Genomic DNA, 21,749 nt, shown 5'->3' on the forward strand with positions numbered 1-21,749 from the left:
CATCATTGATCATCAGATAATACAAATCAAAATTATAGTGAGATATTTTTCCCCAGTTAAAACAGCTTACACCCAAGAAATAGGCAATAACAAATGCTGGTGGGGATGCGGAGAAAAGGGAACCCTTTAATACTGTGGTGGGAATGTAATTAGTACAGCCACTATGAAGAACAATTTAGAGATTCGTTATAAACTTAGAAATTGAGCCATTATATGATCCAACAATCCCATTGCTTGGTATATACCCAAAAGAAAGGAAATCAATATGTTGAAAAGGTATCTGCACTCCCATGTTTGTTTCAGCAGTGTTCCCAATAGCAGGGTTTTGAAGCAACCAGCATGCCCATCAACAGACACATGGATAAAGAAAATATGGTACTTATACACAATGGAATACTATTCAGTCATAAAAAGAATAAGATTCTGTCATTTGCAACAACACAGGTAAGACTGGAGGTCATTATTTTAAGTGAAATAAGCCAGTCACAGAACGACAAACATTACATGTTCTCACTTATTTGCGGGAGCTAAAATCAAAACAATTGAACTCATGGAGATAGATAGTATAAGGATGGTTAGCAAAGACTGGGAAGAATAGTTGGGGGCTTTGCGGGAGGGAGGATGGTTAATGGGTAAAAAAAAAAGTAAGAATGAATAGGTCCTAGTATTTGATATCACAATGGGGTGATGATATTAGTCCATTTTCACATTTCTATAAAAAACTTCTCTGAGACTGGTTAATTTATAAAGAAAGAGGTTTAATTGACTCACAGTTCCACAATGCCTGGGGAGGCCTCAGAAAACTTACAATAGTGGCAGAAGGGGAAACAGGCACATCTTATGTGGCAGCAGGTGAGAAAGAGAGAGAACATATGAGAGTGCAGGATAAACTATAATTTATAAAACCATCAGATCTCATGAGAACTCACTATCATGAGAACAGCATGAGAGAAACCACCCCCATAATTCAATCACTTCTCTTCCTCAACAAGTGAACGTTATAGGTTCCTCCCTTGACATGTGGGGATTACAATTTGAAATGAGATCTGGGTTGGGACAGAGAGCCACACCATATCAGTGACTACAGTGAATAATAATTTAATTGTACATTGAAAACTAGCTAAAAGAGTATAATTAGATTGTAGCACAAAGGATAAGTGCTTAAGGGAATGGATAATCCATTTTCTATGATGTGATTATTACACATTGCATGCCTGTATCAAAACATCTCATGCACCCCATCAATATCACCTGCTATGTACCCACAAAAATTAAAAATTAAAAAAAAAAACTAAACAACAAGAACAACAAACCAAAAAGCCCCTACATATTCTGGTTCCTGCTTATCTCACTAACTTCATGACCCACCACTCTCCTTGCAATCTGCTATGTTTCAGTCATGCTGCCTTTCTCTCAAACTATCAAGCTACTTTCTGCTACAAGGCCTTTGCATATGTTTTTTTTTTTTCTGTCCAGACTAGTCAACCACCCATTTTAATTATGGCTGATTCTCATACTTTGAACTTTAGAACAACTGTCACTTCTTCAGAGACTCCTTCCTTGATCATTACTATTTAATGTAGCTTTCATATTTTGTTCTTAGTATCTTATTTGCTTCATACACCTTATTCTTTATAAATATTTTATTTATATCTTTTGTTACTTTTTTAAATTAGTCACCCAAAGTCAGATCTATGAGAGCAGGGACAGTGACTTTCTTATTCACATAGTAGATGCTCAATAAACACATGTTGAGTGAATTAATAAAAATATGTTAACCTTGTTTACTAGTTACTTCCATGTGTAAGTCTTAGCTTCACCCATTACATTAGACTCCAACAGGTCTATTTGCCTACTGACCCAGGCAATCTATGAGATAGTAAAGAAGGAAAGGGTGACCTTCTGTGAAGCCAGTTGTCTTACAAATGGAGTGGAAGACCAGATTCCCATCAGGTGGCTTGGTGAGTAGCTCACAGAGAGAAAATATTTTACCTGATTCTTTAGTTGTGCTTTGGAAATTATGCTGTGGCATGGGGAGGAGAATGGGAAAATTTCAGATCTCAAACAAAGTGTCATCTCCATGGGAAAATTAGACATTCACCTACACACCCATCTATGAAAGATGGGAGATCTCTCCCTACTCAACTATCCACACCATCATTCAGTCTTGAGTAGCTAGCTTGTATCTGATACTGTCTAGTTTGGAGGTAGAAAATGAACATGATTTTTCTTTTGTTTTGAACTGTGGGAGATCCCCACTTCAAAACTAATTAATGACCATATCCCCTCTTTCTCATGGAAACATAAAACCAGTCTATTTGAGCTAGTAAGGTCATTTGGAACTCTTAGTCTACCCCCTTTTGTGTAATGAATCAAGAAACTGACATTCAGAGGGGAGAAATGATTTGGCCAAAGTCATGTGTTTGGACCCCCAACCCAGTTCACCTTTTACTAGCTCTTCAGCTACATAAATCAGCTCCTTAAGGAAAAAGACCATCTCTACATTTAAGCAAATTTTCCCTATGCCCAGAGGAGTGATTGATACACAGTAGATATTTAGTAGATATTTATGTATTTGTTGGCTGCCATTATGTAATAGTGGGCCACTTTGTAAATATTTTTTGCCCCTCAAGAGATGAATAATGTTGTTTCTTCTCTGCCTACTTTTTTGTTTTATTTTTTGTAAGAAAAAATTATAGAAAGCAGATGGGCTTAAATATAAGTGGTATTGTATTTCATAGGAAATAATATTAGAGAATTAACATTTATATTAATGCTTTCCTTTATCTATCTTTAGTGTTATCTTCTCGCTTCATACCTCTGACTAGAGTCTTATTCTTTCTGAACACAAAATTACTCTAGAAAGACCAGTTATAAAATCTCTTTTATTTGATTATTTACTTATCATTCATTCAAAAAATATACCCCAATTACACATTGTATGTAAAAGAAAGAGATAGAGATGCACAGTACAAGAATATCATGAGTGCAATAGTAGAAGGAAAGAAAAAGTGCTGTGATAATTATAGGGTCTTGTCAGGAAAACAGAAAAACTATATTACGTATTTTGGGCAGAAGGGAGTTGGTTATACAAGTGTTGGAAAGCTGAAAGAATAAAAGCGAGGTAACCAGAGTAACCTAGATATTAATAACTGCTGGAAATAGCTAGGACTGGAGGAATAAAAAGATCTAAGGAGGGAAGTTCTGCACAACTCGTGTTTGGACTTTTTAGAAGGAGACATGGCATGGTAGGTGCTCGAACCTCTGAGGAGGGTAATGCAAGTTAAGGGATGCCAGGACCACTGAAGGGGATGCGACTCAGTGAGTATTAAGATGGTCTAGGGGATATAGCTCAACTGATGAGGGAGCTCATACTCTAATTATCCAGGGAAGATGACTTAGCCACTGCTTTTAGGTGACACAGTGAGGCTGGTACTAGGAGTGGAGAAAGAAGGCACTGGATACGTTAATAGGAAATGGAAAAAAAAAATCCCTTTCCCTCTTTTCAAATCTACCTCTAGTTGCCTCCAATTGGCAGAACCTAACTGGAAGTCTGTTGGCATGGGTGTTTGGGAAATGTGGTTTGAAGAATCCATTAAAAATCAGCATATAGAAAAGTGAATTGAAGCTGAGAGACAATAGGTAAATGGCCAGTGTAGCAATGAAGAAGGACTAATTAAGTCTGAATGAGGGTGATAGTAATGAGGAGTATCAAGTAAGCCTCCATGGAAAAGGCAGCACTGAAAATCATTATTGCTGGGTGAATGGGATTTTAAGGGATTGGGAAAAGGAGAGGTTGGAGTGGGGATTGAGATTAGAATACATTTGAGGTGCAAGAACAGGAGAAAAGAAGCGTGCCTGCTGGCAAGTGCAAGGTATACCTGGGGAATTACTTTGAGTTCTGTGAGGCTGGATGGTAGTGTGCAAGGGAGGGTAAAGTGGGAGATAGAGGCTGGAAAAGTGAGCAGACACCACATTACTGAGGACTTTGATCCTGTGAAGTTAAGGTGTTTGGACTTCACTTTTTAGGCAGTAGAGAACTATTACAAACATGTTAAATAGAGGAAATTAAAAAATCCAATTTCTGTTTCAGTAACACTACTCTGGTGGCAGTGTGGAGAAGAGGTGACACATTATAGGGGAAGAGATTGGAGGCATTTTGACTGTTTTGGAGACTACTTCAATAGAGGGAGAAGAAAGGGTGAAGGTCTCCAGTGGAACAATGGCAGTAGGATGGAGAAAATAAAAAGAGGACTGTGAAAGCCGCAGAGGAAAAACTAAGAAGAGTTTGCAAATACTTTATGATGGCATGTTTCGTTTCACTGCCTCCCTGCTCAAACAGGTCTGAAGTTTAGAATATTATTCCTTCTATTGTGTTGAAATCTTTTACTCTGAAGCTTCTAGCTGTTTTTACTAGTTCTATCCTTTAGACTCAAAGAATAGGTGTATTCCATTTCCATGAAAGTTCTTCATAAACTTTAAAATAATGACCATATTTAAAGTCTATGTGGTGTGACCAGGAAGTAGTGTAGTGTTCAACAGTCTCAGGTTCCTTGGTACTTTTGATATCATTTGTTTTAACATTTTATTTTTAATTAATTATGGACTCCCATAAAGTTGCAGTAATAGTACAGAGAGGCACTGTGTACATTTCACACATTTCCCCCTAATGGTTACTTCTTTTATAAGTATAGTAAATATCAAAACTAAAATATTGACATTGGTATGATGTGTATGTATAGTTCTGTCATTTTATCAGGTGTAGGTTCCTGCAACCACCACTGAAATCAACATTCAGAACTGTTCCATCACTATAAAGATCTCCATTATGCTATCCCTTTGTAGTCACATACACTCCCCCATCCCTAAACTCTGGCAACCGCTAATCTGTTCTCTATCTCTATAATTTTGGCATTTCAAGAATGATGTATAAATAAAATCGTATGGTGAGTAACTTTTTGAGATGGCTCTTTTAACTCAGCAAAGTGCTCTTGAGATTTATCTTAGTCCCTTCGTGCTGCTATAACAAAGTATCTTAGACTGGGTAATTTATAAACAACAGAAATTTTGTAACTCACAGTTCTGGAAACTGGGAAGTCCAAAATTGAGGTCCTGGCAGATTAAGTGTCTGATGAGGACTCACACTCTGCTTTATAGATGTCACTTTCTTGCTGTGTCCTCACATGGCAGAAGGGCTGAACAAGCCCTCTCAGGCTTCTTTTATAAGAGCACTAATCCCATTCATGCCCTCATGACCTAATAATCTCCCAGAAACTCTCAAGACCTAATCATCTCCCCCTAAACCCTCATGATCTAATCATCTCTCTCATGACCAAATCATCTCCCACCTCTTAATACTACCGCATTGAATTAGATTTTAACCTGAGAATTTCAGTGGGACATAACCATTCAGACCATATCAAGATCCATCCAAGTTATTGCAGGTATCAATAGCTAGTTACTTTTATTGCTAAGTAATATTCCAAAGTATGAATGTGGCATAATTTGTTTAACCATTCACCTATTAATGGGAACTTGGTTTCCAGTTTTTGGCTATTATGAATAAAGTTCCTATAATTCTGAATAAAGTTGCCCCAGGTTTTTCTGTGGACATAAATTTTTATTTCTGTGGGATAAATCTCCAAGAGTGCAATAGTTGGATCCTATGGCAGTTGCATGTTTAGTTTAATAGAAACTGTCAAACTTTCCCAGAGTGTTTGTACCATTTTATATTTCCACCAGTAATGTATGCATGATACAGTTTCTCTACATCCAGCATTTAATTTGCACTATTTTTTATTTTGGTAATTCTCATAGATGTGCAGATTTCTCTTTGTGATCTTAATTTGAATTTCCCTAAAGGTTAGTTGTATTGGACATTCTTTTATGTTGCCATCCATATAACCTTTCCTGTGAAATATATCTTCATGTCTTTGGCCCATTTAAAATATTGAATGGTTTACTCCTTTACTATTGACTTTGGATAATTCTTTAATATAATTAGATATAAGTCCTTTGTAAGTTATGTGGTTTGCAAATATTCTGCCCTATTCCGTGGTTTGTATTTTCCTCTTCAGCAGGTCCTTCTCAGGGGAAAAATTTTAATCTTTGCTAAGGGTCATGTGTTGACTTTTTTTCTTTTATATATTGTGCTTTTCATCTCAAGTCTAAGAACTTTTATTCTTTCAACTTTTACTTTAGGTTCAGGGGGTACATGTGTAGGCTTGTTACATCGCTAATTTATATTGTTTGGGGTATATATACAATAATGGGATTGCTGGGTTGAATGGTACTTCTGTTATAAGTTCTTCAAGATATCTCCAAACTGCTTTCCACAGTGGCTGAATTCATTTATATTCCCACTAGCAGTAATATGTGCTCTTTTTTTTCCTGCAAACTCACCAACATCTCTTATTTTTTACTTTTTATTAACAGCCATTCTGAAGGGTGTGCGATGGTATCTCATTGTGGTTTTGATCTGTATTTCTCTAATGGTTATTGATGTTGCACATTTTCTATATGCTTGCTGGTGGCATGTATGTCTTCTTTGAGAAGTGTTTGTCCATGTCCTTTGCCCATTTTTTATTTTTATTTTTTAATGTGTACATTATGTTTATCTTCTCTGTAAGAATTATACATTTTATTTTATTTCGTTAGATTTTTGGGAAACAGTTGATGTTTGGTTATGTGAATAAGTTCTTTAATGGTGATTTCTGAGATTTTGGTGCACCAGACACACAAGCATTGCACGCTCTACCCAATGTGTAGTCTTTTATCCCTCACCACTTCACTTAGAATAATGGTCTCCAATTCCAGTCAGGTTGCTGTAAATGCCATTAATTCCTTCCTTTTATGGCTACATAGTATTCCATGGTGTGTGTATATATATATATATTATATGAATAGATACATCACATTTTCTTTATCCACTCATTGAATGATGATAATTTGCTTTGCCCATTTTTAAATGAGGTTGTTTGGTTTTTGCTTGTTGATTTGTTTAATTTTCTTATGGATTTTGGATATTAGAATTTTGTCAGATGCATAGTTTGCAAATATTTTCTCTCATTCCATAGGTTGTCTGTTTACTCTGTTGTTAGCTTATTTTGCTGTGCAGAAGCTCTTAAGTTTAATTAGATCCCATTTGTCAATTTTTGCTTTTGCTGCAGTTGCCTTTGGTGCCTTCATAATGAAATCTTTGCCAGTGCCTATGTTCTGAATGGTATTTCCTGGGTTGCTTCCAGGGTTTTTATAGTTTCGGGATTTACACTTCGATCTTTCATCAATCTTGAGTTGACTTTTGATATGGTGTACGAAATGGGTCCAGTTTCAATCTTCTGCATATGGCTGGGCAGTTATCCCACCACCATTTATTGAATAAGGAGCCCTTTTTCCCATTACTTGTTATTGTCAACTTTGGCAAAGGTCAGATCCCTTTAGTTGTATGGCTTTATTTTTTGGTTCTCTAACCTGTTCCTTTGGTGTATGTGCCTGCTTTTGTACCAGTACTATGCCGCTTTGGCTACTGTAGCTTTGTAGTATAGTTTGAAGTTGCTTTGGCTATTCAGACTCTTTTTTGATTTCATATAAATTTTAAAATAGTTTTCTAATTCTGTGAAAACTGTTGTTGGTGCCAGGAATGAGTCCTGGTTCTCAAAAACCTGGTCCAAGATTCCCAGCTTCCTCCCTTTTCAGTCGGAGGTCTGCATCCTCCTGCCATCCACTCTCAATACCTGAATTCCTAAGATCTGCTTGGAGTGTGCTGGTCTTCTTGATGGTCTGATATGTCAGTGGGTGAAGCTCTTTCTGTCTGCATCTACTCAGGCATCTTGGCATCTCCAGTCCACTGGAGCAGAAACCCAGTAGTAGAGCCTGAAACCAGTACTGATGGAAACGTTTAAATTATCATTAGTAAATTTATGAAAGTTCAGTGTGAATGAGCTAAAAAACTTCAGGGGCCCAGTTTTGTTGGGGAGAGGTATTCAAGCCTAAGAACTCTCCACTAAGCCCTAGGTCCTGAGATTTTCTCCTATGTTTTATTGTAAAAAGTTTAGAGTTTTATAGTGTACATGACTTATTTTGAGTTAATTTTTATATATGGTATGAGGTTCAGGTGAAAGTTTTTTTTTTTTTTTTTTTTTTTTTTTTTTTTTTTTTTTGTCTATGCATGTGCAATTGCTCCAGCACAATTTGTAAAGAGGCTTTTCTTTCACTATTGAATTCTTTTCGTACCTGTGTGTATTAGTTCCTTCTCATGCAGCTATGACGAAGTACCGAAGACTGGGTGATTTATAAAGGAAAGAGGTTTAATCAACTCACAGTTCCACAGGGCTGGAAAGACCTCAGGAAACTTACAATCATGGTGAAAGAGGAAGCAAACACGTCCTTCTTCACAGGGCGGCAGCAAGAAATGCCAAGATGAAAGGGGAAAAGTCCTTTATAAAACCATCAGATCTTGTGAGAACTCACTCACTATCATGAGAACAACATGAGGGTAACCACCCTCATGATTCATTTACCTCCCATTTGTTCCTTCCCACAAGTGGGGATTATGAGAACTACAACTCAAGATTTGGGTGCGAACACAGCCAAACCATATCACTTAGTGAAATATCAGTTGGCTATACTTGTGTTTGTCTATTTCTGGTTCTCTATTCTGTTCCATTGATCCATGGTTCTACTCTTCCATCAATGCACATAGTATTAATTATTATAACTATGTAATAAACGTTAAAATCAGGTAATAATTCTTCCCACTTTTTTCTTCTTTTTGAAAATCAGTTTAGGTATTCTAGTTCCTTTGCCTTTCCATAGTGTTCACGAATAAGTCTCCATACACCAGCAAAAAGTCTTGCTGGTTTTTGATAGAGATTGCATTAAACATGTTGTATTAGTCAGGGTTTTCTAGACGGACAGGTTTTTCTGTCCGTCTAGAAAATCAGTAGACTGATTTTATATGTATATATCTCTTATAGTTTATTAAGTATTAACTTACATGATCACAAGGCCCCACCATAGGCTGTCTGCAAACTTGAGGAGCAAGGAGAGCCAGTCTGAGTCTTAAAACTGAAGAATTTGGAGTCTGATGTTTGAGGGCAGGAAGCATCCAGCATGGGAGAAAGATGTAGGCTAGGAGGCTAGGCCAGTCTTGTTCCTTCACATTTTTTTTTCTGCCTGCTTTATATTTGCTGGCAGATAATGAGATTGTGCCCACCAGGTTAAAGGTGGGTCTGCCATCCGCAGCCCACTGACTCAAATGTTAATGTGCTGTGGCAACACCCTCACAGACACACCTAGGGGATTGATACTTTGTATCCTTCAATCCAATCAAGTTGACACTCAGTATTAACAATCACAAGTCCATCTCTTGTCAACTTGAACCCATACACATTTGCTGAGATTATACATAATCTTCAAATAAAGACAATAATAAGGCCATAGTTACCCCAACATAACACAACTGTCCTTCGCACAACCAGAAATGCATCAGTCCCCAACCCAGATACTATTACATAAAGTTAGCAATACTTAAATGCTGATATTAAGTCAATAAATCTTATGTCACATGATAAAGGAATAGGATATAAAATCAAGATATTTTCTTAGTACAAGTGTATACATGCACAAACATGTTTTTAACAAAAGAAGGAAATACTCATGACAGTTACAGTCCTCGTTTCTGCATCTGGTCACGTGATCATAGCTGGTATTGATGACTGCCTTCTTCTACCACCCATTCTGCATTCCCTTTGCCTTCCGCAAGCAGCTCAGCAGGTCCTGGTTTTTTTCCTTCATTCCTGAGGGATCTGGACCATTTATAGTCCTGTCTGGATTGGGTTGTTGTAGTTTCCCATTGACCTTAATCACAGGGCATGGTAATACTAAGAGATGTCCTAATGGATCTCCTGTATTTCATGCATACTCTTCCTTACCGCCATTGTGGAGTAGTAGACTGATTTTATCTTGAGAGTCTCAGTCAATCACCGCAGCCAACACTGCAACTCCCTTCTTAGACTGTTGACTTAAAGGTAGGTCCTCCCAAAGTGTCCAGGTGGCAATCTTAATTTCCAGTTTAATGGAATCGTTGTTGTGTCTCCTGGTGGCAGCATTCTTCCCTCTGGAAAGAAGAGCTCTAGGCCAGCAGAATGTAATGTCATGGGAACAGGAAGCAAAAATTTTGCTAGTGGATCACTAGGGGTAATGGTGAGTGGTGCCAATTCCACTCCTACCCCTTGATTCCTGGACCTGTGAATCCTGGCTATGGGAGAAACAGTACCATCTATTGAACGCTGATTCAGAGCATACATGGCCTTCTGGAGAGCTTTGCCCCAGCCCCACAAAGTCATCTAGTTGGCATTGTAATTGTGACTTCAAAAGGCCGTTCCACCATTCTATCAATCCAGCTGCTTCAGGATGATGGGGAGCATGGTAGGACCAGTGAATTCCATGAGCATGAGCCCACTGCCTCACTTCTTTAGCCATAAAGTGAGTGCCTTGGTCAGAGACAATGCTGTGTGGAATACCATGATGGTGGATAAGACATTCTGTGAGTCCATGGTTGGTGGTCTTGGCAGAAGCATCGCATGCAGGATAGGCAAACCCATATCTGGAGTATCTATTCCAGTGAGGACAAACCTCTGCTCTTTCTGTAATGGAAGAGATCCAGTATAATCAACCTGCCACCAGGTAGCTGGCTAATCACCCTGAGGAATGGTGCCATATCAAGGGCTCAGTATTGGTCTCTGTTGCTGGCAAATTGGGCACTCAGGAGTGGCCATAGCTAGGTTAGCCTTGGTGAGTGGATGTCCATGTTCCTGAGCCCATGAATAACCTCCATTCCTGCTACCATGGCCACTTTGTTTATGGGCCCATTGGGTGATGACTGGGGTGGCTGGAGAAAGAGGCTGAGTGGTGTCCACAGAACGGGTCATCCTATCCACTTGATTATTAAAATCCTCCTCTGCTGACGTCACCTGTTGCTGAGCACTCATATGGGGTGCAAATATCTTTACAGTTTTTGACCAGCCAGAGAGGTTCATCCACACGCCTTTTCCCCAAATTTCTTTGTCACCGATTTTCCAATCGTGCTTCCTCCAAGTCCCTTACCAACCAGCCAAACTATTGACTACAGCCCATGAATGAATATATAATCACACATCTGGCCATTTCCGTTTCCATGCAAAGTGCATAACCAGGTACACTGCCCAAAGTTCTGCCCACTGGGAAGATTTCCTTTCACTGCTGCCCTTCAGGGATGTCCTAGAAAGGGACTGCAGTGCTGCAGCTATCCACTTTCAGGTGGTGTCTGCATATGTTGCAGAACCATCTGTGAACCAGACCCTAGTCTTCTCTTCCTCTGTCAACTGATCATAGGGAACTCCCCATAAGGTCACTGGTGCAGGCTGGGGGAGAGAAGGAAGGGTGGCAGGAGTGGAGACTGGGGGCATTTGAGCCACTTCCTCATGTAACTTACTTGTGCTTTCAGGACCTGCTCGAATCTGATCACGTATATACCACTTCCATTTGATGATGGAATGCTACTGTGCACGGCCAACTTCATGGCTAGATGGTTCAGTAAGCACTCATTTCACGATAGGCAGTTCAGGTCACAAGGTGACCTGATGATCCATAGTCAAACGTTCAGTTTCCACCAAAGCCCAGTAACAGGCCAAGAGCTGTCTCTCAAAAGGAGAGTAGTTATCTGCAGAAGATGGGAGGGCCTTGTTCGAAAATCCTATAGGTCTTCACTGTGATTCACCTATGGGAGCCTTCCAAAGGCTCCAAACAGCATCCCTATCTGCCACTGACACCTCAAACACCGTTGGATCTGCTGGGTCATAAGGCCCAAGTGGCAGAGCAGCTTGCACAGTAGCCTGGACCTGTTGCAGAGTCTTCTCCTATTCCAGACCCCACTCAAAACTGGCAGCCTTTTGGGTCATTCGATAAACGGATCATAGTAACACACTCAGATGAGGAATGTGTTATCTCCCAAATCCAAATAGGCCCACTAGGTTTTGTACCTCTTTCTTGGATGGAGGAGTGGCCAAACACAGTAATTTATCCTTCACCTTAGAAGGAATATCTCAACAGGCCCCACACCACTGGACCCTTAGAAATTTTAGTGAGGTAGAAGGTCCCTGAATTTTAGTCAGATTTATTTCCCCACATCTGTTATGCAAATGTCTCACCAATAAGTCCAGTGTGTTTGCTACTTCTTGCTCACTGGATCCAATCAGTATGTCATCAGTGTAATGGACCAGCGTGATATCTTGCAGAAGCAAAAAGTGATCAAGGTCTCTCCTAATAAGATTATGACATGAAGCAGGAGAGTGGATGTACCCCTGAGGTGGGACAGTAAAGGTATATTGCTGGCCTTGCCAACTGAAGGCAAATTGATTCTGGTGCAAGTTATGGACAGGAATGGAGAAAAAGTCATTTGCCAAGTCAATGGCTGCGTACCAGTTACCAGGAGATGTGTTAATTTGCTCAAGCAATGAAACCACATCTGGTACAGCAGCTTCAATTGGAGTCACAACTTGGTTAAGGTTATGATAATCCACTGTCATTCTCTAAGATTTCTCTGTCTTCTGCACTGGCTAGATGGGAGCATTGAATGGGGATGTGGTAGGAATCACCACCCCTGCCTCTTTCAAGTCCTTGATGGTGTCACTAATTTCTGCAATCCCTCCAGGGATGGAATATTGTTTTTGATTTACTATTTTTCTAAGCAGAGGCAACTCTAATTGCTTCCTTTTGGCCTTTCCCACCATAGTAGCCCTCACCAGTCAGGGAGCCAATACTGGGGTTCTATCAGCTGCTAAGTATGTCTGTGCCAATTATGCAGTCTGGCACTGGGGAAATGACCACAGGATGAGTCCGGGCACCCACTGGATCCACTGTATGTCAGACCTGACCTAAAACTCCATGAATTACCTGACCTCCATAAGCCCCTATTTTAACTGGAGGACCACAATGATGTTTTGCATCCCCTGGAATCAATGTCAACTCAGAGCTTGTGTCTAGTAGTCCCTGAAATATCTGATTATTTCCCTTTTCCTAGTGCACAGTTACCCAGGTAAAAGGCTGGAGGTGTCCTTGGGGAAGGATGGGAGAAAGATTCACTGCATAAATTGTCAGTAATGTAGTTGGGTCCTTCCTCAAGGGGACCCAGCCTCTCCTTCATTCAAGGGATTCTGTGTCTGTAAACTGGCTCAAGTAGAAATAGATTGAGGGGCTGTGATTTTCTATCTCTATAATTCAAATTAGTCTTTTGTCCATTTGACCTAGAAGTCTGCTGCTTATATAAATTAAATAGAAATGCAGTAGGCTTCCTATCAATTTCACTTCTAGGGACACCGTGGTTAATTAGCCAATGCCAGAGTGCTACAGGAGTCAGACTTCCGAGTGCCGCTTTGTCTCTGCTTTCTATTACAGTACCTATGGCTACTTTACATTTGATGATTGAGTGCTGCCACTTGGCTCCTGGCACCTCAGGATCCAATTATTCCCATTGTATTTAAATTTTGTAGTTGACTGTGTTTCCCACGTTAGATCTGACATTCAGAGAAGAGTAATTAAAGGGCCCTTCAAAGATGTAACTGTTGCTCTCACAAATCTATTTCACAAGGCATTGGACAAGGGTATATCTTCTGGACCCTCCCAGCTAGGAGGAGTATGTCTAAAGTGAATAGTCCACTCCACCATCACAATCTCCCTAAGCCTTTGGATCCCCTCCCTCACATTAAACCAACGGAGATCAGGCATTATCATTATCAACTCACTCACGGTGGGCCATCTTTTAATCCATATTTCAGCTAACCAAGCAAATCAACTATTTTTTAACTCCACAAGCTGCAACATTAAAGGCAGAGTCTCTACTTAGTGGGACCAAATCAATAAATTCAGCCTGATTCAACTCTATGTTTATTCCACCATTATCCCACACCCTTAATATCTATTCGCATGCTTGTTCTCTAGATTTCTGTTTATATAAATTAGAGAACTCAAACAGTTCTTTTCAAGTGTAGTGCACCTCCTCATCGGTCACATTCTCAACCTCACCTCTAGGGACCTACAAGGACTTTAGTTTAGTTATAAGTCTAGAATCAAACAGGGGTGTTGGGGGTGGGTCCTGAAGAGAATCAACATTATTTTGCCTGGCAGCTGCCTCAGGAGAGGCCGTCACTGTTGCCTCAGGCAGCAATGGATTTATCTCCTCAGATAAAAGTAGAAAGGCTGATGGCAGCATGGGTTAGGGAGGGGATGTTGCCATTACTAGGGATGGGTAAACTGTTCCTTCTGGTAAAGAAGTTTCTTCAGAGTTTAGAAACTCAGTGTCTCCATCTTCATCACGGTCCTCCCATATGTCCCCATTCCAAGTTGCAGGGTCCCATTCTATTCCAATCAATGCCCTCAATTTAACAGAAGACATGTGGCAAAGCTGTGCATGCACCTTTCATTGCAGGTCAGCCACTCACATGATGAGATCTTGTGTCTGTTTTTCCACAATTTCAGCTCTGTTTCTTCAGTTGATGACTCTCACTCAGGGCAATCTTAGCAGATTTCAGGCGCAGGATCTGCTTCTGAAGCCAGGAGACAGAATCCCTGAGTTCATCATTTTTTTTCATCACTTTGTCCACTGGAGCAACCAACCAGCTTCATTATGTTCCTTGGTTCTCCACATATAGTCAAAGGTATTATGTATAGAGTCACTAAACTTTTTGCCTCTCCTGAGTGGTGAATAAGGAGTGTCAAATGCATACACACACACACACACACACGTGTATATGTATATATACACACACATATACATATATATGTATACATATATATGTGTGTGTATATATACATATACACATATACATATATATGTAGTTTATAAAGTTTTAGCTTACATGATCTCAAAGTGTCACAATAGGCTGTTTGCAAGCTTGAGGAGCAAGGAGAACCAGTACAAGTCTCAAAACTGAAGAACCTGGAGTCTGATGTTTGAGGGCAGGAAACACCCACCACAGGAGAAAGATAGCAGAGCCAGAGAAAATCTCATGCTGATTGACATGTGGGCCTCCCAGTTCTGGGCAGGAACTGACACAGGAACTGTTGAACTACAGAGCTGAGAGAAGAATCTTGGCAGACTTACTGCAAAGGAGATAATGTGCTAATTTCTTTTGAGGAATCCTGGCCAGCCCACTTTATTATAGTGTAGGCCATTCCAGTTGGATTTGGCAGTGAATTATTCAATAGAAAACACATAGGTAGCAGGGATTAGAAAATGTCACTATCAGATCCTCCCTGTCCTTGTCAAGCTTGGCTGGGTGGCACGTTGAAGTCTGGTTACTTTAAGAAAATGAATAGCTATAGGGCTGTGAGATATTTTTTGGGACCTGCAAATGGAGGTTAGGAGCCATTTCTTCTTTGCCTAGAGTACACCTAGTGTGCTTAGGCTGAGCTTTCTTCCTTTATTTTTTTGCTTGATCTTAAACTCTGAGGCCTCAAGGTATGTTAGAGCTTGACTTTAGAGACCTCCTAGTCCAATTGCCTCTCCTTGCCTCTCTTTACCTTCCATTTTCTTGGCTCACTCTCACCTCAGTATTAAAGATGAGGGAAATAAACCACATAGAAGGAAAGAAAGTACTGTATATTTGATGATACATCCAGAGAGTGGAAGAATTGGGACTAGAAGTCATGTCACCAGACTCTTTGTGCTATATTATTTCTACTGCAGTGCTGCCTCCAATGCTTTCTCAATGGAATACCAAATGAGATGCTTGCTTATTTTTTCCTCCAGACATTTTTCTCTCATTTCATTTGTGCTTGTGACAAATCAGAAGCAAACCCACTGTGTGGGCTTTGGTCCCTCTAGAGCAGAGGTGGAGAAACATTCACGTCAAGGGCTGTCAACATGGAAAAAATATAGATTCAACAAAATATCAATAAAGTTCAGTATTAGTGAAAAAAAACTAGTTTTTACTACTAAGAGCAAAACAAAATGTCTAAAGTGTACAACTTGTTCATTTTTCAAGCTAGAGACCAGGAGCATAAAATTTTATTTAATAAACATGTCATGGTAGTGAAAACATAACATCTGCCTTTGCCAGGTCAAAGGGTAAGTTATTGCTTATCAATTTTTTGAAGAAGAATAATTTTTAAAGAGCCAATCTGGATTTTTGAAGAAGGGTAAATGTTTCTATATTTTTTTTAATTCTATTTTCAACCTGAGGACTAGAACTACATGTATTCTTGAAATCCTTTTTGTTGTTCATTATTCTTGATGAAAAGCCCTTATTTTCTTCTCAGAAATGTGGGGGTGCAATTGAAAGGTGCTATTGCCTTTCACAAAGAAAAGGCCATATGTTTCTATGGTATTGTATCTTTTGTATTCTTTAGGATAGCATTGCTAAAGACATTTATAGTTGTATTATACTCTTATACCTTGGGCATTTAGTATTAAAAGGCTATTGGAGTAGATGATATTTAGATAAGTTCTGGGCCATGTTAGTGAGTCTGAGGTTCCCAACTGTAGGAAAAATGAGACAAAATACTGTCTGTTGTTCTTTGAAGGTAGTTCTATTTGCAATCCCTGAAAAGCAATGTTTTGTAGCTGTCATTCTTACCTATCCTGACTCCCTCTTTGAATTACATTGGCAAGTGAAGGAGATTATGTAAATGTGGGGGAAAGAAGACTGAGGCTGGGAAGGATGTTGTAAGAAATGCCTTTGTTTTTTGACAAGATGGATTGGTGATGATAAAAGGCATTGTGTTCCTATTCCCAGATCTCATCTTCCCTACCTCCTACCCCTAAAACACACACACACACACACACACCAGGCTTCCTGAAAGGGCTTAAAACAATACCTTTTAGTCCAATAGTCCAAAGTCTTGTTAGCAAAGAAGAATCCCTTGAGTAGATAAACCTGTGTGGCTGTGCCTTTTTAATCATGCTTTGCTTCCAGGTGGAGATTCTTAGGCTCTACCTTTTCCCAGAGTGCCATTCCACAGACAAAACTCTAGTTTTACTCTGTAGATATGCTGATCTGATGAATACCTTCTTCTAGAAGAAACGAGTCTGTTGCATAATATGCCAATCAAAAGATGAAGAAAAGGGTTTGCATTTCTAAAGAACTCTCCTGTCATTGCAATAGTAATATGTCCTGGGCTTTAGAAAGAGACCAATTTTGTTGGAAGACTGACTCAGCTAGTAAGGAATATTCCTTATTAGCTGTGTGACTTAAACAAAAAACTTACCCTCTCTGATATCATTTTACCTGTATATAGTATGAATATATTTGACAACATTACAAGGATTGTTACACTGGTATAGTCAATGCTCAGTAACTTGCAGTTTATAATTATTAATATTTCCATCTATGCATAAGAGGGCATGAATGACCAATGATTATCACAATCTCCTTTCTTGTCTCTCAAAACTGGTTCATAGGCACATGAATTTGTAAAAATCTCTAACTGACTTTACTGCCTATTCCTCTTGAAGCTTTCCTAGTGATTTGGCCTTCATTGAGGAGTTTAGCAGATGTGCTTACCTTTTCTCTGAAATGCCAGTCAAGCTCCCAGATCCTTATTGAGTACACACTATGTACCTAGCCTGTTCATAGATTCCATGTCATTTGGAAAATTCAGAGATACCAAATAGTGAAAATATATTATCAAATGTCTGTCTAGTTCCTGTGTGCAGAAGGTAAGTAAACCTTTCCTTCGGAGGGTTGAGGAGTGGCTCTGTTAAAAGTGGAGGCTTTGGTTTGAGACAGTCTGGCTAGGGAGTCTGAGCAGATGATGTCACTTAGGTCAGCTATTTCCAAACATTGTTGTCTGTCAAAATCTGAGGGACTTTCCAAACATAGTGAAACAGAATCTCTGAGAGTAAGGCTTGGAATCTGTATTATTAACAAGCCCACTAGATAATTCTTATGCAGCCAACATAGAGACCAGAGTTTGTGAGAGCAGGGTTTCATGGTTAAGTCATAGAGTTGGAGGTGTAATTTCTTCATGAAAGCAAGACAGAAATGGGTGCATAGGAGGAACTGTATACTCCAAATGGAAAAGGCTTTGAGGTTAGTGGTGGGTGTGAGCAAAACACAATGATTCAGTATGAACGAAAATGTTGAGCCACTGATGTTTGTTCCCGATGAGAACAGGGAGATCTGGGAGAGAATGAATCACATTTCTTAGCTACAAAGGGAAGATTGTTTAATTGTTTGCCAAAGCCTTGCCTTTATCTTCACCTCCTTAAACTGAAGAGCTTCATGGAGCTTGGTCACTTCTTTTTTAGTTGATTAAAACCTCCTCTATCTAAGTTGATGATATAGGTTGAAAACTCTCTGCCCTTGATTCTTTAATGAGGAGCGCACATTCAGCTGCAAACCTAGACTCTGGCCATGTTGATGGTTACTTGCTTTCACTGTAACTCTAAGGGTCTTGCTTTGTTTTTCTGTGTATTCTTTCCCTAAATTGGGTACATAATTCTGCTTGGTATAGGTGTGTGTCTTATCTTCTAGGGATACTATAACAAAATACCTTTGACTTGGTAATTTATAAACAACAGAAATTCATTGCTCACAGTTCGGGAGGCTAGGTGATCCAAGATCAAGGAGTCAGCAGATTCCGTTTGTTGAAGGCTTGCTCTCTGCACCAAAGATAGCACCTTTTTAGTGTGTCCTCACATGACAGAAGGAAGGGTCAAGGGAGTTTTCTCCAGCCTCTTTTGTAAGAGCACTAATCCCATTTATTGGGATGAAGTCCTCATGACTTACTTCCCCAAAGCTCCACTTGTTAATACTATCACCTTGAGCACTAGGTTTCAACATGTGAATTTTGGGAGACATCAATATTCAGACACTAGACGTGAGCTTAGGGAAGTATTCTTTCATCTAAAATATAGGGACTATGTACCTCTGCTTTGAGAGAATCTGAGGAATTGCTTTTAGGTACTCAATGACCTACTTGTCCATGAATGACCATTAGAAGTGTCTGGAACCAAAACTGCATGCTGCTAAAAAAAAATAATACAACTCTGCATATTAGTGCTTGAGAAAATTTCCATTTCAGTGAGGCCTATAGCACTGTCCACAATCCCACTAATTAAGATGTCCAGTATTGGAATTTCTCAAACTTTGAATGCTATCTTGCAGAATACTGAGGGGTAGATACAGAGGGAATACTCCAGTCAATACTCCAGTCAAGTGCACGCTTCAGTGGTAACTAGTGCTTTGACTCTCTAAATCATAATGTGTTGTTCTACTCTGGTGAACTAAGCTAGAATGTGTTTGAGCTTTAAAGACTGTTTGCCTGGGCTAGTGGTTCTCAAACTTGAGTATGCATCAGAATTATCTGAGGAGTTTGCTAAAACACAGATTTCTGGGTGCCACCTCCAGAATTCTGATTCAGTAGGTCTGGTGGTGGCTGATGATTTTTAGCTCCAAAGTTCCCAGGTGACACTGATTATATTAGCTAGGGTAATCAACATTGAGAACCACTGGCCTAGGCTATAAAAAAGGTGGAGTGGCTTGCTCATTCTTCTCTTCTTCTCTGGGACATAGTATAAACTTCTATATATTTAACCACTGTCTATACTGTGAGGCATGGACTGAAACACCAAATGAGAAGACTTCTCCCTAAACCGCCTTCCCTAGGCCTCCTTTCTGTCTGGTCCTGCTAGGCTATTCAAAGGTGGTGGTGTTGATGGGGCTTTTTCTAAGCAACTCTGTACCAATTTTATTGTAAAAATCATATGAGAGGGAAGAAAGAGAAAGACTCCAACTTAATAATATCCTAAGGAAGCCAGAACTTTGAATCTTCATGCTCCTACAATGGAAAGCTACAATCCCTACTAACAAGGTCTCCTTGACCCACATCAGAGCTGTTTTTCTTCTGCAGAATGGAAAGAATGATGGTTGATTGGTTCTCAAATAAAGATTGGAAAGTGTGGCCAATAATCTGCTATGTTTTATTTATTCTTTGTTAATTCAAATGGCTTTCAGCTAGGTCTACGATCAGCCAAGTTTGTTGCTATCCCATTGAGGGAAGCGATCAGCATTATCTCAGAAAAATTTTTCTTGTAGGTCATGAGATTACTTTCTATTCCTCCCTTATGCTTCATCAAGCCACCTGGGACCAACGGGATTTGTAAGACAGTCCTTGAAGGCATTTTACTAACATATTATTTAATGTTGGGCTTCAGAAGACACTGTATAAGAATATTCCTGAGGAGGTGGAGCAAGATGGCTGAATAGAAGCCTCCACCAATGAAATACAAAATTTGACAACTATCTAGACAAAAAAGCACATTTATAAGTACTAAAAATCGAGTGAGTGATCATAGTACCTGGTTTTAACTTCATACAATTGAAAGAGGCACTGAAAGGGGTGGAAAAGACATTCTTTAATTGCCAACACCACCCATCCCACATCCCCCAGGAGCAACTATGTGGCAGGAGAATGTGTGCACTTGGAGGAGGGAAAGTGTAGCAATTGTGGGATTTTCCATAGGAACTCAATGCTGCCAACAGTAGGCAGAACTCAGCTGATGTTCATGGAGATAGCATTTAGAACAGCTCTAGCCAGAGGAAAAATGCTCATCCCACTGGTAGGAGCTTGAGTCAATCCCCCAGGAGCAATTATGTGGCAGGGGAGAGAATCTGTGCACTTGGGAGAGGGAGAGTGTAGTAATTGTGGAATTTTGCATAGGAACTCAGTGCTGCCAACACTAGGCATAACTCAGCTGATGCTCATGGAGGTAGCATTTAGACCAGCCCTAGTCAAAGGAAAATGCTCATCGCAGTGGTCAGAGCTTGAGTTTGAGCCAGCCTTGCCACCTTGGACTAAAGTACCCTGGGGTTCTAAATAAGCTTGGATGGCAGTGTAGGCCACAAGGACTGCAATTCCTGGCAAAGTCCCAGTGAGTGCTGTGTTCATCTTGGAGCTAGTGGACTTGGGGGACACATGACCTAGTGAGACACCAGCTGGGGTGGGTAAGGAAGTGCTTTCACCACTCTTTCCCCAACCCCAGGCAGCACAGCTTGGAACTCCAAAAGAGACTCATTCCTTCCACTTGAGGAAAGGAGAAAAAAGAGTGAAGAAGACTTTGTTTTGAAACTTGGATATCAACACAGCCACAGTGAAGGACAGAGCACCAGGCAGAGTTGTGAGGCCCTCATTCCAGGCCCTAGCTCCTGGATGACATTGCTAGACACACCCTGTGCCCGAAGAGAACTCACTGCCCTGAAGGAAAGGACATGGTCCTGGAAGGATTCATCACTTGCTGACTAAAGAGCCCTTGAACCCTGAATAATCAGCAGTGATGACCAGGTAGCGCATGCCCTGGGCCTTGGGTGAGATCCTGAGATGTGCTGGTTTCAGGTGTGACCCAGTATATTCACAACTGTGGTGGCTATAAGAGACTCCTTCTGCTTGAGAAAAGGAGAGGGAAGAATAAAGGGTACTTTGTCTTACAGCTTAGGTATTAGCCCAACCATAGTTAGGAAGGGCATCAAGCAGGCTGTTGGGGTCCCTGACTCCAGGTCTTGGCTCTCAGATGACATTTCTGGATCTACCCTGGACCCTGGGCCATAGGAGAGCCCACTGCCCTGAAGGGGGAGTCTCTGGCCAGGTTGCATTCACCATTCACCGCAAGCTGACTAAAGAGCCATTTGGCCTTAAGTGAACATCAACAGTACACTGGCAGTACTCCCTGTAGGCCTATGGTGGTGGTGGACATGGAGAGAGACTCCTCTGCC

At 40.2% G+C, this 21,749-nt stretch overlaps 1 protein-coding gene and 1 pseudogene across 9 annotated transcripts in view; one reads left to right on the top strand and one right to left on the bottom strand.

Moving 5' to 3' along the window:
- The window catches only part of LOC126946324 (cytochrome c oxidase subunit 7B, mitochondrial), a 1,159,743-nt gene that overhangs the window by 349,070 nt on the left and 788,924 nt on the right, over positions 1–21,749 (top strand). The window contains exon 1 of one of the 9 annotated variants that reach the window (XM_050776479.1): positions 20,948–20,951. The exons of the other annotated variants lie outside the window; for them this stretch is intronic. The gene's annotated coding sequence lies outside the window, so the exon portion shown is untranslated. Of the gene's footprint in view, positions 1–20,947; positions 20,952–21,749 lie in introns of those variants that run through there. 9 annotated transcript variants of the gene reach the window in all.
- Positions 9,852–21,749, bottom strand: part of LOC126945824 (uncharacterized) — a 61,649-nt pseudogene continuing 49,751 nt past the window's right edge.

The sequence above is a fragment of the Macaca thibetana genome, chromosome X (genome assembly GCF_024542745.1).
Source record: "Macaca thibetana thibetana isolate TM-01 chromosome X, ASM2454274v1, whole genome shotgun sequence".
In the NCBI taxonomy this organism is placed as follows: Eukaryota; Metazoa; Chordata; class Mammalia; order Primates; family Cercopithecidae; genus Macaca; species Macaca thibetana.